General features: G+C 35.2%; 1 long non-coding RNA gene across 1 annotated transcript in view; it reads right to left on the bottom strand.

The window, feature by feature from the left end:
* Positions 1-15,820, bottom strand: part of LOC309620852 — a 76,448-nt gene that overhangs the window by 14,473 nt on the left and 46,155 nt on the right. The window contains exon 2 of the long non-coding RNA XR_014239700.1: positions 1-15,820. This exon is cut by the window's left edge and continues 14,473 nt beyond it. This is a non-coding gene — a long non-coding RNA (uncharacterized lncRNA).

Below are 15,820 nucleotides of genomic sequence, written 5' to 3'. Positions count from 1 at the left end.
GCTGTGACAAAGCAATCAAAGAGAGAGGTAATGTTTTCATAATAAAAAATATTGATGCTAAGCCTGGGACTCAAGAATTCTTTGAAATGAAAGTCAATGACTTCCTCTCTTCTAATCTTGAAAAATTGATTTTGCCCCCATTCAGCAAGAAGTAGCCAGAGCAGTTGTTGCCCTTGCTCCCCTCAGGATTGAGGAGTATCAAAGTAAAGCAGGGATTGAAACCTATCAGGGCTCTATGAGGCCTTCCCAGGGACAGACCCCTGTGTCCCCTGCCTCTTGTTTGTAGAAAAACTTTAGCCTTCTAAGCCTTCCCTGAGTTCCAAAGAATGAATTTAATCAGAGAAGTGAGAAAATGTGGAAACAAAGAAAAGCAACCAAACAAGACAAAATAATACCTATAGTTATTTTAAATTATTGTCTTTTAACTTTTATGCTAGATAATGAAAATTATTACATACCACTGTTACATTATTAGGGTATTCTAAATTTGATTATATATTTATCTTTACCAGTGAGTTTTATACTTTGATATGTTTTCATGTTGTGACTTAGCATCTTTTCATTCAAATTTGAAGGACTCCCATTTGCATTACCTTCAAGGCAGGTCTAGTTGTGGTGAACTCCATTAGCTTTTATTTGTCTAGGAATGTCTTTATCTCTCCTTATTTCACTTATTAATTTTTATTTTATATTGGAGTATAGTTGATTTACAATGTAGTGTTAGTTTCAGGTGTACAGCAAAGTTATTCAATTATATATACATATAATTATTCTTTTTCAGATTCTTTTCCCACTTAGGTTATTACAGAATATTGAGTAGGGTTCCCTGTGCTGTATCCTTGTTGATTATCTATTTTATACATAGTAATGTGTATATGTAGTACCAAACTTCTAATTTATCCCCCTCCAACCTTTCCCCTTTGGTAACCATAAGTTTGTTTTCTAAGTCTGTGACTCTCTCCTTGTTTCTGAAGGAGAGTTTTGCTGGATATACTGTTCTTTGTTGGCATTTTTTTCTTTTAGTACTTTGAATATATTATTCCACTCCCTAATGGTTTGCAATGTTTCTGCAGAAAAATACTCTTTTGGCCCTATGAGGGTTCACTTTTCTGTGATGAATTTTCTCTTGCTGCTTTAAAAATTCTATGTCTTTGATTTTAAAATTTTGATTTTAATGTGTCTTGATATAATCTTCTTTGGATTGATCTTGCTTGACTTCCTTTGAGCTTCTTGTACCTAGATATGCATACCTCTCCTAAGATTAAGGAAGTTCTCAGCTACTAACTCTTTTTTTAAAAATTAATTTTTATGAGGTAACATTGGTTTCTAACTTTATATAATTTTCATTTGTACAACATTATATTTCTACTTCTGTGTACCCTATGGCATGCTCACCACCAAAACTTTCATTTCCATCCATCACCATGCAACTAATCCCCTTAATCTTTTTCACCTCCCCCCATCCCACCCCTACCCCTTCCCCTCTGGTAACCACTACTCTGTTCTCTGTATCTACCTACTTGGTTTTTTTGTTTGTTTTAGTTTGTTCATTTATTTTATTATTTTGTTTGTTTTTTTATATTCCACATATAAATGAAATCATATAGTATTGTCTTTCTCTGTCTAACTTATTTCACTTAGTGTAATATCCTCAAGGTCCATCCATGTTGACACAAATGGCAAGATAACATAACATGTTTTTTATGACAATGTTTTATATATATATATATATATATATATATATATATATATATATATATATATATGATTACATGTTCTTTATCCATTCATCCATTAATGGGCACATATCTTGGCTATTGTAAATGATGCTGCAATGTATATAGGGGTACATATATTTTTTTGAATTAGTGTTTTCATATTCTTTGGATAAATACCCAGAAGTGGGATAGCTGGATTAGATGGCAATTCTATTCTTAGCTTTTTGATGAATCTCCATACTGTCTTCTGTAATGGCTGCACCAATTTATATTCCCATCAACAGTCTGTGAGGGTTCCCTTTTCTCCACATCCTCACCAACACTTGTTATTTCTTACCTTTTTGATAATAGCCAGTCTAACAAGCATGAAGTGATATCTCATTGTGGTTTTGATTTGCATTTTCCTAATATTTAGTGATGTTGAACACCATTTCATGTGCTTATTGGCCATCTGAATGTCTTTAGATTAATGTCAGTTCAGCTTCTCCACTCATTTTAATGAGGTTGCTTGGTTTTTTAATTGTTGAGTTGTATGAGATTTTTATATATTTTGAATATTAATCCCTTATCACTTGCAAATATTTTCTCTCATTCAGTAAGTTGTCTTTTTGTTTTATTGATGGTTTCCTTTGCTGTGCAGAAGATTTTTAGTTTGATGTAGTCCGAATTGTTTATTTTTGTTTCTGTTTCCCTTGCCTGTGTAGGCATATCCAGAGAGATATTTCTAAGACCAGTGTCAAAGAGTGTACTGCCCATATTTCCTTCTAGGATTTTTATGGTTTCAAGTCTTAAATTCAAGTCTTTAATCCATTTTGAGTTGATTTTTGTATATGGTGTAAGAAGACAGTGATCTTATCTACCTCATCCCAATGAGCACAATCCCCATGCTCTTGGGCCTCATGGCCTAGCTGTCCAAGGGGATCCCCACCTTACTTTGGTTTCTCCAACCAAATAGTTGGTATCCACTAGGTCCAGTGCCCCAGGGCTGTCACACATACATGATTCTCCTTAGGTGCACTTCTTCCTTCTCCTTCTCAACCTCCAATGCATTTGCCTTCTTGCTAGCTCTGGTGGAGTCCTGTCTCTTCACACCAATGTACTTTAGTCTCCCTGGGACTACCCTTACAAATCACTAAACAGAACCACCATCTGTCTCTCTGCCCCTTATGTAAAGAGAGTGTGGTATTCGTCTCCATTATGTTGAGAGTAGATCTGCTACTATTCCTCATGGGGACTGAGCTAGTCACCACTGCATTGGGCACACAATGACAAATTATTAAGGCAAACACCAAACTGTCAGCCACTACACCAAAGTCTAGTCTTAATGCAACAACAACATGGTTTTTTAGCATAGATGGTTTTGGATAACCGTTTAGCTTTAGATCACTTACTGGCCAAGGAAGGAGGTGTATACACTTGCTGTAAAGGGCACCACCTACTCCATGTATATTAATAATTCTGGACAAATTCAGACAAATTTACAAAAGATGGCCCAACAGGTACAAGTATTCTATAATCTCACCCAAGTTTTTAATCAAATACCTACCTTAACCTTATCCAAGGGCTTTGATTTATTTTCTTGGCTGGACCCCAACAAAGGGGGGGGGTGGTTATGGACAGAAATTCAAACTATTGTTTGTTTGTCTATTGATGTTGTTAACTGACATTTTTGCTTTGCTCAAATGTTTCATGTGCTGGGTGACCAAAACTCTGCCACTGGCTTTTAATATCTCCACCATCCAGACAGTGCCCATGATGTCTAGGCATTATGGAGTCAATTGTTATGAGAAAACAGCTACTTTGAGTTGCTGCCTAGGCATTTTACAGTATGACAACCCTGCTCACACTCAGAGTCTGGACATTTGGATAAGGACCTGAGATTAGGATTCCTGTCACAAATTCCTGCTTTGCTTTTCTCAAGGGCACATTTTAAAATAACCACTTATCTTTGAGCTCATGAAAAGTTAGTGACCTCTGCCCCCAACCACGTTATAAGTAATGACACTCTGCTCTTTATCTCCTGTTGGCTCATGACCTGGGACTGAAGATTGCCTTGCCCCAGCTCATTGTGTCTCCCATTCATTTACTGGATTTATAAGTAATAAATTTTGTGACTTCCTTTGTGTGGTTGTTTTCAAAACTGCACCTTCAGTCAAAACGACCCTGGGGTTTTTACTTCCCAAAAGTGGGAAATTGGACACTGAGGGAGCTACCTGCCAACACCATGTGGGTAGCTTGTACCTCCTTATTCAGCAGGCCATTGTCTTCATATTCTTTTGTTTGTTTGTTTGTTTGTTTTTATTATTTTTATTTTATTTATTTTTTGGCTGCGTTGGGTCTTGGTTGCAGCACGTGGGATCTTTGTTGCGGCTTGTGGGATCCTCCATTGCAGTGTGCATGCTCCTCATTGCGGCACACAGATTTCTCTCTAGTTGTGGCATGCTGGCTCCAGAGTACGTGGGTTCTGTGGTTGTGGCATGCTGGATCCAGGGAGTGTGGACTCTGTAGTTGTGGCATTTGGGGTCTATAGTTGTGGCCTGTGTGCTCAGTAGTAGTGGCACACGGGCTTAGTTGCCCCATGGCATGTGAGATCTTAGTTCCCCAACGAGGGATTGAACCTGCATCTCCTGCATTGGAGGTGGATTCTTAAACACTGGGCCACCAGGGAAGTCCCTGTCTTCATATTCTTAATTTAATACACCAGCTATAGACCACCCAACACAGAAATGTGTGGTGCAGAAAAAAATATTTGAAGAATTGGCACCTAAAATTTTTTGGTGAAAGACATAAACCAAGAAGCTGAAAAACAAAACAAAAAAATAAGTCCCAAGAACACATCATAATAAAAAAACTGAATAGTAATGACAAATAAAAAATCTTTAAAACTTACATATAAAAATGACACATTACATATAAAGGAGCTTATACATGTATTTCTGTTGGGTATATATCTAGTAGTTGAATTACTGGATCAATAAGTATGAATGTGTACAACTTTACTATCCACTGTAAAATAGTTTTAAAAAGTGGTTACACCAATACACAATCCCACCAGAAGTATATGAGAATCTATTACATTCATAGTCTCACTAAAACTGATATCTCTTCATTTTGCCTCTTCTACTGGATGTGTAGTTGAATTCTGTTGTGCTTAAATTGATTTCCATTTTGAAATTTTTTGGAATTTTTTTAATGGATTAACACATGATAAATTTCAATCAGTGTTCCATGAGCAATTGAAAATAATGTGACTTCATTCATTTATAGGTGCATTGTTGATATATGTCCATTTATGGGTGCATGGTTGATATATGTCCATCAGCCTTGAGAGGAGTGTATAAAATATTTTCACAAAGATTTTGGATGTGTCTATTCCTACTTTTAGATCTATAATTTTTTTGCATACATTTTGAAACTTATTGATGCATACAGTTTAGTTATGACATATACTTGGAGTACTGACAACTATATCAGTATGAAATGTCTCTATCTCTAGAAATACTTCTGATCTTGTAGTCGATTTTGTCTGATACTAGTATAGCTACAGTAGCTTTCTCTTTATTAATGCTTGCATTATACATAACATATCCAGTATTTTTATAGATTTAACTCCATTAAAAATTATTACAGATAATTGCTATAATTTCCTGAGCTTATATATTTTATATATAGTAGTTTGTATCTCTTAATTCCATACACCTAACTTGCCCCTCCCCCTTCTCTCTCCCATCTGGTACCACTAGTTTGTTTTCTGCGTCTGTGAGGCTGTTTCTGTTTTGCATCTACATTAGTGTGTATTACTTTTTAGATTCCACATATAAGTGATATCATAAAGTATTTGTCTTTCTCTGACTTATTTCACTAAACATATTCTTCTCTAGATCCATCCATGTTGCTGTAAATGGCAGAATTCCATTATATTTTTATGGCTGAGTAATATTCCACACACACACACACATATGCACACCACATCTTTTCAGTTCATCTGTTGATGGGCACTTGGGTGGCTTCCATATCTTGGCTATTGTAAATAGTGCTGCTATTAACATTGGGGTACATGTATCTTTTTGAATTAGTGTTTCTGGTTTTTGTGGATATATACCCAGGAGTAAAATTGCTGGATGACATGTTAGTTCTATTTTTATTTTATTGAGGGATCGCCACACTTTTTTCCTTAGTGGCTACACCAACTTACATTCTTACCAACAGTGTACAAGGAATCCCCTTCCTCCTCATCCTCCCCAACATTTGTTATTTTTAGATTTTTGATGATAGACATTCTGAGAGGTGTGAGGTGATCTTGATTTTTGACTTAAATTTCTCCAATAATTAGCCATGTTAAGCACATTTTCATGTACCTATTAGCTATCTGTATGTTTTCTTTGGGAAAAAAAGTCTATTCAGGTATTCTGCCAATTTTTATTGTGTTATTTGGGTTTTTTTGATATTGAGTTGTATGAGTTGTTTATGTATTTTGGATACTAACCCCTTGTCAGTCATATCATTTGCAAATATTTTCTCCCATTCCATTGATTGGCTTTTCGTTTTGTCAATGGTTTCATTTTTATAAACAAAACTTTTAATTTTAATTAGGTTCCATTTGTTTATTTTTGCTTTTATTTATTTCCCAATTGGAGACAGATCCCAAAAAATATTGATATGGTTTATGTCAAATTGTGTACTGCCCATGTTTACTTCTAGAAGTTCTATGTTTTCTCATCTTACACTTAGGTCTTTAATCCATTTTGAGTTCATTTTTGTATATGTTGTGAGGAAGTGTTCTAATCTCATTCTTTTACATGTAGCTCTCTAGTTTTCCCAGCACCGCTTATTGAGGTGAATGTTTTTTATTCATTGTATATTCTTGCCTCTTTGTCGTAGATTAATTGGCCATAGGTGCATGGGTTTACTTATGGGCTCTCTATTCTGTTCCAATGATCTATGGGTCTGTTTTTGTTCCAGTGCCATGCTTTTTTGATTACTGTAGCTTTGTAATATAATCTAAAGTCAGGGAGAGTGATACCTCTAGCTTTGTTCTTTTTTCTCAAGATTGACTTGGCAATTTGGGGACTTTTGTGGTTCCACAGGCATTTTAGGATTATTTGTTCTAGTTCAGTGGAAAATGCCATGAGTATTTTGATAGAGATTGCATTAAACCTGTAGATTGCTTTGGGTAATATGCCATTTTAACAATATTAATTCTTCCAATCCAAGAACATGGAATATCTTTCCATTTCTTTGTCTCATTTTCAAATTCCTTCATCAACATTTTATAGTTTTGCAGAGTATAGTTCTTCCACCTCCTTGGTTAAGTTTATTCCTAGGTATTTTATTCTTTTTGATGCAATTTTAAAGCTACAGTTTTCTTGCTTTTTCTTTCTGATAGTTCATTATAAGTGTGTAGAAAAGCAACATATTTCTGTATATTGATTTTGTACTCTAAAATTTTACTGAATTCATTTATTATTTTTAATAGATTTTTGGTGGAGACTTCAGGGTTTTCTATATATAGTATTATGTTATCTGCAAATAGTGACAGTTTTACTTCTTCTCTTCAAATTTGGATGTGTTTTATTTCTTTTCCTTGTCAAATTGCTGTGGCTAGAACTTCAAACTATGTTAACTAGAAGTAGTGAGAATGTACATCTTTGTCTAGTTCTTCGTTTTAAGGGAAAAGTCACTGTTGAGCATTATTTTAGCTGTGGATTTCTCATTAATGGTCTTTAATATGTTGAGATATATTCCCTCTATACCAGCTTTGATGAGAGTTTTTATCATGGATGGATGGTAAATTTTGTCAACTGATTTTTCTGTATCTATTTAGATGATCATATGTCTTTTATCCTTCATTTTGTTCATGTGGCTTACCACATTGGTTGATTTACGTATGTTGAACCATCTTTGTGACCTAGGAATGAATACAACTTGATCATGGTGTATAATCATTTGTACATATTGTTGGACTTGCTTTGTTAATATTTAGTTGAGAATTTTTACATCTATCTATATTCATCAGAGATATTGGCTTGTAATTTTCTTTTGTTGTAGTATCTTTGTCTGGTTTTGGTATCAGGCTAATTGTGGCCTCCTAGAATGAATTTGGGAGTGTTCCAGTCTCTTCAATTTTTTAGAATAGTTTGAGAATAATAGGTATTGCCTCTTCTTTGTATGTTTGTTAGAATTCCTCTGTGAAGCAGTCTGGTCCTGGACTTTTTTTGCTGGGAGATTTTTTCCTTACAAATTCATTTTCACTACTAGTGATCTGTCTGTTCAGATTTTCTATTTCTTCTTGATTCAGATTTGGAAGGTTCTATGTTTCTAGAAATTAGTCCATTTCTTCTATGTTGTACAATTCTTTGGTATAACTGTTTATAGTATTCTCTTTTGATTTTTTGTATTTCTGTGGTTTTGGTTGTTATTTCTCCTCTTTCATTTCTTATTTACTTTATTTAGGTCCTCTTTTTCTAAGAGCCTGGCTAAAGGTTTATCCATTTTGTTTATCTTTTTTAAAAAAAGCAGCTCTTGATTACATTGATCTTTTTTTTTTTTTGGTCTCTATTTTATTTATTTCTCTCTGCTCCTTATTATTTCCTTCCTTCTGCTGACTTTGGGCTTTATTTTTCTAATTCCTTTAGATGGAAGGTTAGGTTGTTTATTTGAAATTTTTTAATTTGTTTAGATGGAAGGTTAGGTTGTTTATTTGATATTTTTCTTCTTTCCTTGGGGTAAACTTATATTGCTATAAACTTCCCTCTTAGAACTGCTTTTGTTGTGTCCCATAGGTTTTGAATCATCTTGTTCATTTTTATTTGTCTCTAGGTTTTTTTTTTATTTCCTCTTTGATTTCTTCAGTGATCCATTGGTTGTTTAGTAGCATATTGTTTAGCCTCCATGTGTTTGTGTTTTTTGCAGTTATTATACTTGATTTCTAGTCTCATAGCATTGTAATCAGAAAAGATGCTTGAATGATTTCAATTTTCTTAAATTTAGCAAGAGTTGTTTTGTGGCCTGGAATGTGATCTATCCTGGAGAATGCTCTATGTGTACTTGAAAAAATGTGTATTCTGTTGTTTTTAGATGGAATGTCCTGTAGATATCAATTCAGTTCAACTGTTCAATTGTGTAGTTTAAGACCACTGTTGCCTCATTGATTTTCTGTCTGGATTATCTATTCCTGATGTAAGTGGGGTGTTAAAGTCTGCCTCTGTTACTGTATTTTTGTCAATTTCTCTTTTTATGTCTGTTAATATTTGTTTTATATATTTAAGTGCTCCAGTATTAGGTGCATATATGTTAATAAAAGTTATATCCTTTTCTGGCATTGATCCCTTATCACTATATAATGTCCTTTTTTGTCTTTTCTTATAGACCTTGTTTTAAAGTCTACTTTGTCTGATATGAGTATTGTTACCACATTTCTTGTCATTTCCATTTGCATGAAATATTGTTTTCCATCCCCTCATTTTCAGTCTGTGTGTGTGTTTAGTTCTGAAGGGAGTCTCTTGTAAGCAGCACATACATGGGTCTTGTTTTTTTAATCCGATCAGCCACCCTACATCTTTTGATTAGGGCACTTACTCCACTGATTTTTAAAGCAATTATTGTTAGCTATGTACTTATTGACATTTTATTATTTGTTTCTCATTGTTTTTGTAGTTATTCCATGTTATTTTCTTCTTCTTTTGTTTTTTCGCCTACGGTTTGATGATTTTCTCTAGTAGTATGCTAGTGTTCCTTTCTCTATTATTTTTGTGTATCTCTTGTAGCTTTTTGATTTGTTGTTACCATGGTGTTTATGTATGTTGACATGTAACTATATCTATTTGTTTTAGACAGGTGGTCCTTTAAGTTCAAACACAGTCTAAACAATCTACAATTTTTACTTCCCTCCCCCACATTTTGTTTTTGATATCATATTTTACATTGTCATGCTTTTCCTTTTACTGCTTGTTGTAGTTATAGTTGATTTTACATTTTTTGTGTTTTATTCTTCATACTAGTTTAATTAAGTGGTTGACCCTTAGCCATTATTATACATTTGCCTTTACTAGTGCTATTTTTCCTCTCTTATAAATACTTACTTTTTGTTAAAGCCTTTTCTTTTCCATTGAGAGAAGACCCTTTACCATTTCTTTTAGGATCAGTTTGGTATTGATAAACTATTTTAGGTTTTGCTTCTCTGAGAAGTTCTTCATCCCTCCTTCAATTCTAAATGATAATCTTGCTGGTTAGAGTATCCTGGGTTGCTGGTTTTTCCCATTCAGCAGTTCAAATATGTCATGCCACTCCCTTCTGGCCTGAAAATTTTCTGCAGAAAAATCAGATTATACTTTTATGTTTGTTCCCTTGTCTATGACAGTTTGTTTTTCTCTTGCTGATTTTAGAATTTTCTCTTCATCTTTAACTTTGCATTTTTAATTGTGATATGTCTTGCAGTTGGTCTTGTCGGTTTCATCTTTTTGAGACCCTCTGTGCTTCTGTTTCTTTCTTCAGGTTTGGGAAGGTTTCAGCCATAATTTCATTAATATGTTTTTGACACCTTCTCTCTTTATTTTCCTTCTGGGACTACTAAATGCAAATGTTGGTATGCTTGATGTTATTCCAGAGATTCCCTGAACTTGATCTAATTTTTTAAAATTTATTTTTCTTTTGGCTGTTCCAATTGGGTGAGTCATTATTCTATCTTATTCATTCCATCTAGTGTGTTTTTCATTTTGATTATTGTATTCTTCAGTTCTGACTAGTTCTTTTTATATACTTTCTGGTTCCTTGTTAAAATTCTCACTATGTTCATCTATTCTTTTCCCTAATTCAGCTAGCATTCTTGTTACTAATGCTTTGAATTATTTATCTGGTAAATTGTCTATATCTGTTCTATTTGTTTTTTTCCCAGGGATTTTCTCTTGCTCTTTCAATTTTGACTAATTACTCTGTCTTCTCATTTTACTTAACTTTTTCTATCTCTATGAAATTAGTGAAAGTTATCTATTGTGGTCTTTAAAGATAAGAGGTTTATAACCTTTATAAGAGGTTTCCTTATATGAGAATGTTACTGTATAGTCTGTGTGTGCCCAGTGGTTTTGGTGGGAGAGCTGGATTTGACATGACCACAATCATCTTTCCTAAGGGTCTGCTGGCAGCTATCACCTTAGTAGGAAGTCAGGTGGAGATGGAGGAGGTAGGGCCTTAGCCAGGTGTGAGCAGGAGATTCTCCTATGCTCAGTGGCTTTCACTGCACTATCTGGGGCAGAGTCTTGTCCCAAGATCCTGGAGCAGAAGACCATAAGGTAGAGTCTGAGCCACCTCAGTTCCCTTCAAATGTGTGCTCACCCTATCTCAGCACCATCATCCTCACTCCAGAAGGGAGCAGCACTAGAGTAAGAGTGGCTGGAGTGGGTTCTCAGTGTAATCAGGCTTGGGCTGTGCTGGTCCAGCCACCATCAGAGATCCAGACTGCCTCTTATGTGCCACCTGTGTAAGTGCGAGTAGTGGCTGACACACCCTGCTCAGATGCCCTTTTGGGTCTGAGCTGCCTCTATGTCTCACAGCCTAACCCTCACCCCAGTGTGGAGCTGCTTCATGAAGTAAGTGGAGTTGGAACATTTGCTCAGCCCATGCTGGGGTGCATGCTGTGGTCACAAGTAAATGGCCAGCCTCTGGTGCAGTTTTCAATCCTCCCTTTCTGCCTTGCTTTGGGAGCAATCCAGTTTGTATGTGTTCCTCATGACTGGAGACCAGGTTTCCCACAACCCTTCTGTTAGTACTACTAGCCCTCCAATCAGCCAGGGGCTCATCTTCCTTGTGTCAGTACCCAGAACTTGGGCATCCAATGTGTGGCTCAAACTGCTTATGCCCCAAGGAGGATATCTACCTGTGTAATCTCCCTTTTCCTCTGAGTCACCACCCAAGGGCACAGGTCCAAAACTGATTGCTTCTCTTTCTTTCCTACCCAATTCCATGTGGATCTTTCTTACAATCTTGGTGGTATAAGAGTCATTCTGCCAGTCTCCAGTTAGTTTTCAGTAAGAATTGTTCCATATGTATATGTATTTTTGATGAGTTTGTGGGAGGAGGTGAGTTTTGCATCCCCCTGCACCACCATCTTGATCTCCCTCTGATCATATGATTTTTCTTTCATTCAATTAATGTTGTGTATCACATTTATTGATTTTTGTATTTTGAACTATTCTTGCTTCCCAGGAATAAATCCCACTTGATCATAGTGTATGATTTTTTAAATATACCATTGAATTCAATTTGCTAGTGTTTTAGTTAAAACTTCTTGCATCTATATTCATCAGAGTCACTGGCCAGTCATTTTCTTTTCTTCTACTGTTCTTATCTGGCACTAATTTAGGGTAATGCTGGCCTTGCATAATGAGTTTGGAAGTGTTAGTCCTCTTTAATTTTTTGGAATAGTTTGAAAAGGATTGGCATTAATTCTTCTGTAATTTTTTTGTAGAATTCACCAGTAAAACCATCTGATCCTGGGCTTTTTGTTGGGAGGTTTCTGATTACAAATTTAGTCTCTTTAATTGCTATTGTTCCGCTCAAATTTTATATTTCTTCAAGATTCAGTACTGGGAGGTTGTACATTACTAGGAATTTGTTCGTTTATTCTAGGTTACCCAACTTGTTGGTGCATATTTTTTTTGTAGAATTTTCTTATGGTATTTTGCATATATGTGATATTAATTGTAATGTTAAAAATTTAAATTCCTTTGGATAAATAGCAAGACAGTGATTTCTGGATTATATGCTAACAGTTTATTTTTTTTAACATCTTTATTGGAGTATAATTGCTTTACAATGCTGTGTTTGTTTCTGCTGTATAACAAAGCGAATCAGCTATAAGTACACATATATCCCCATACCCCTCCCTCTGGCATCTCTCTCCCACCCTCCTTAACCCACCCTTCTAGGTGGTCACAAAGCACTGAGCTGATCGCCCTGTGCTATGCAGCAGCTTCCCACAAGCTCTCTATTTTACATTTGGTAGTGTATATATGTCAATGTTACTCTCTCACTTCATCCCAGCTTATCCTTGCCCCTCCCTGTGTCCTCAAGTCCATTCTCTACGTCTGCATCTTTATTCCTGTCCTACCCCTAGGTTCATCAGAACCATTTTTTGTTTTTAGATTCCATATATATGTGTTGGCATATGGCATTTGTTTTTCTCTTTCTGACATATTTCACTCTGTATAACAGACTCCAGATCCATCCACCTCACTACAAATAACTCAATTTCGTTTCTTTTTATGGCTGAGTAATATTCCATTGTATTTATGTGCCACATATTCTTTATCCATTCATCTGTCAGTGAGCACTTAGGTTGCTTCCATATCCCGGCTATTGTAAATAGTGCTGCAATGAACATTGTGGTACATGACTCTTTTTGAATTATGGTTTTCGCAAGTATATGCCCAGTAGTGGGATTGCTGGGTCACATGGTAGTCTTATTTCTAGTTTTTTAAGGAACGTCCATACTATTCTCCATAGTGGCTGTATCAATTTACATTCCCACCAACAGTGCAAGAGGGATCCCTTTTCTCCACACTCTCTCTAGCATTTATTGTTTGTAGACTTTTTGATGATGGCCATTCTGACTGGTGTGAGGTGATACGTCACTATAGTTCTGATTTGCATTTCTCTAATGATTAATGATGTTGAGCATCCTTTCATGTGTTTTTTGGCAACCTGTATATCTTCTTTGGAGAAATGTCTATTTAGATCTTCTGCCCATTTTTGGATTGGGTTGTTTGTTTTTTTGATATTGAGCTGCATGAGCTGCTTGTAAATTTTGGACATTAATCCTTTGTCATTTGCTTCATTTGCAAATATTTTCTCCTATTCTGAGGGTTGTCTTTTCATCTTGTTTATGGTTTCTTTTGCTGTGCAGAAGCTTTTAAGTTCCATTAGGTCCAATTTGTTTAATTTTGTTTTTATTTCCATTCCTCTAGGAGGTGGGACAAAAAGGATCTTGCTGTGAATTTTGTCACAGAGTGTTCTGCATATGTTTTCCTCTAAGAGTTTGATAGTGTCTGGCCTTACATTTAAGTCTTTAATCCATTTTGACTTTATTTTTGTGTATGGTGTTAGGGGGTGTTCTATTTTCATTCTTTTATATGTAGCTGTCCAGTTTCCCAGCACCACTTATTGAAGAGGCTGTTTTTTCTCCATTGTATATTCTTTCCTCCTTTGTCAAAGATAAGGTGACCATATGTGCGTGGGTTTATCTCTGGGCTTTCTATCCTGTTCCATTCATCTATATTTCTGTTTTTGTGCCAGTACCATACTGTCTTTTTTTTTTTTTTTTTTTTACCATACTGTCTTGATTACAGTAGCTTTGTAGTATAGTCTGAAGTCAGGAAGCCTGATTCCTCCAGTTCCATTTTTCTTTCTCAGGATTGCTTTGGCTATTTGGAGCCTTTTGTGTTTCCATACAAATTGTGAAATTTTTTGTTCTAGTTCTGTGAAAAATGCTAGTGGTAGTTTGATAGGGATTGCATTGAATCTGTAGATTGCTTTCGGTAGTAGAGTCATTTTCACAATGTTGATTCTTCCAATCCAAGGACATGGTATATCTCTTCATCTGTTTGTATCATCTTTAATTTCTTTCATCAGTGTCTTATAGTTTTCTGAACAGTCCTTTTGTTTCCTTAGGTAAGTTTATGCCTAGGTATTTTATTCTTTTTGTTGCAATGGTAAATGGGAGTGTTTCTTTAATTTCTCTTTCATATTTTTCCTCATTAGTGTATAGGAATGCAAGAGATATCTGTGCATTCATTTTGTATCCTGCTACTTTACCAAATTCATTGATTAACTCTAGTAGTTTTCTGGTAGCATCTTAAGGATACTCTATGTATAGTATCATGTCATCTACAATCAGTGAAAATTTTACTTCTTCTTTTCCGATTTGGATTCCCTTTATTTCTTTTTCTTCTCTGATTGCAGTGGCTAAAACTTCCAAAACTATGTTGGATAATAGTAGTGACAGTGGGCACCCTTGTCTTGTTCCTGAGTTTAGAGGAAATGGTTTCAATTTTTCACCATTCAGAATGATGTTGGCTCTGGATTTGTCATATATGGCCTTTATTATGTTGAGGTAAGTTCCCTCTATGCCTATTTTCTGGAGAGTTTTTATCATAAATGGTGTTGAATTTTGTTGAAAACTTTCTCTGCATCTATTGAGTTCATCAAATGGTTTTCATCCTTCAGTTTGTTTATATGGTGTATCACACTGTTTGATTTGCATATAGTGAAAAATCCTTGCATTCCTGGGATAAACTCCACTTGATAATTGTGTGTGATTCTTTTAATGTGTTGTTGGATTCTTTTTGCTAGTATTTTGTTGAGAATTTTTGCATCTATGTTCATCAGTGATATTGGCCTGTAGATTTCTTTCTTTGTGACATCTTTGTCTGGTTTTGGTATCAGAGTGATGGTGGCCTCATAGAATGAGTTTGTGAGTGTTCCTCCCTCTGCTATACTTTGGAAGAGTTTGAGAAGCATAGGTGATAGCTCTTCTCTAAATGTGATAGAATTTGCCTGTGAAGACATCTGGTCTTGGGCTTATACTTGTTGGAAGATTTTTAATCACAGTTTCAATTTCAGTGCTTGTTATTAGTCTGTTTATATTTTCTATTTCTTCCTGCTTCAGTCTCATAAGTTTGTACTTTTCTAACTATTTGTCCATTTCTTCCAGGTTGTCCATTTTGTTGGCATATAGTTGCTTGTAGTAATCTTTCATGATTCTTTGTATATCTGCAGTGTCATTTGTTACTTCTCCTTTTTCATTTCTAATTCTGTTGATCTGAGTCTTCTTCCTTTTTTTCTTGATAAGTCTGGCTAGTGGTTTATCAATTTTGTTTATCTTTTCAAAGAACCAGGTTTTAGTTTTATTGATCTTTGCTATTGTTTCCTTCATTTCTTTTTCCTTTATTTCTGATCTGATCTTTATGATTTCTTTCCTTCTGCTAACTTTGGGGTTATTTTTTGTTCGTCTTTCTCTAATTACTTTAGGTGTAAGGTTAGGTTGTTTATTTGAGATGTTTCTTGTTTCTTGAGGTAGGATTGTATTGCTATCAATTTCCCTCTTAGAA

This window comes from Balaenoptera borealis, assembly GCF_965194805.1.
Source record: "Balaenoptera borealis genome assembly, chromosome: X".
Taxonomy (NCBI): Eukaryota; Metazoa; Chordata; class Mammalia; order Artiodactyla; family Balaenopteridae; genus Balaenoptera; species Balaenoptera borealis.
This window is presented reverse-complemented; position numbering and strand designations above follow the sequence as displayed.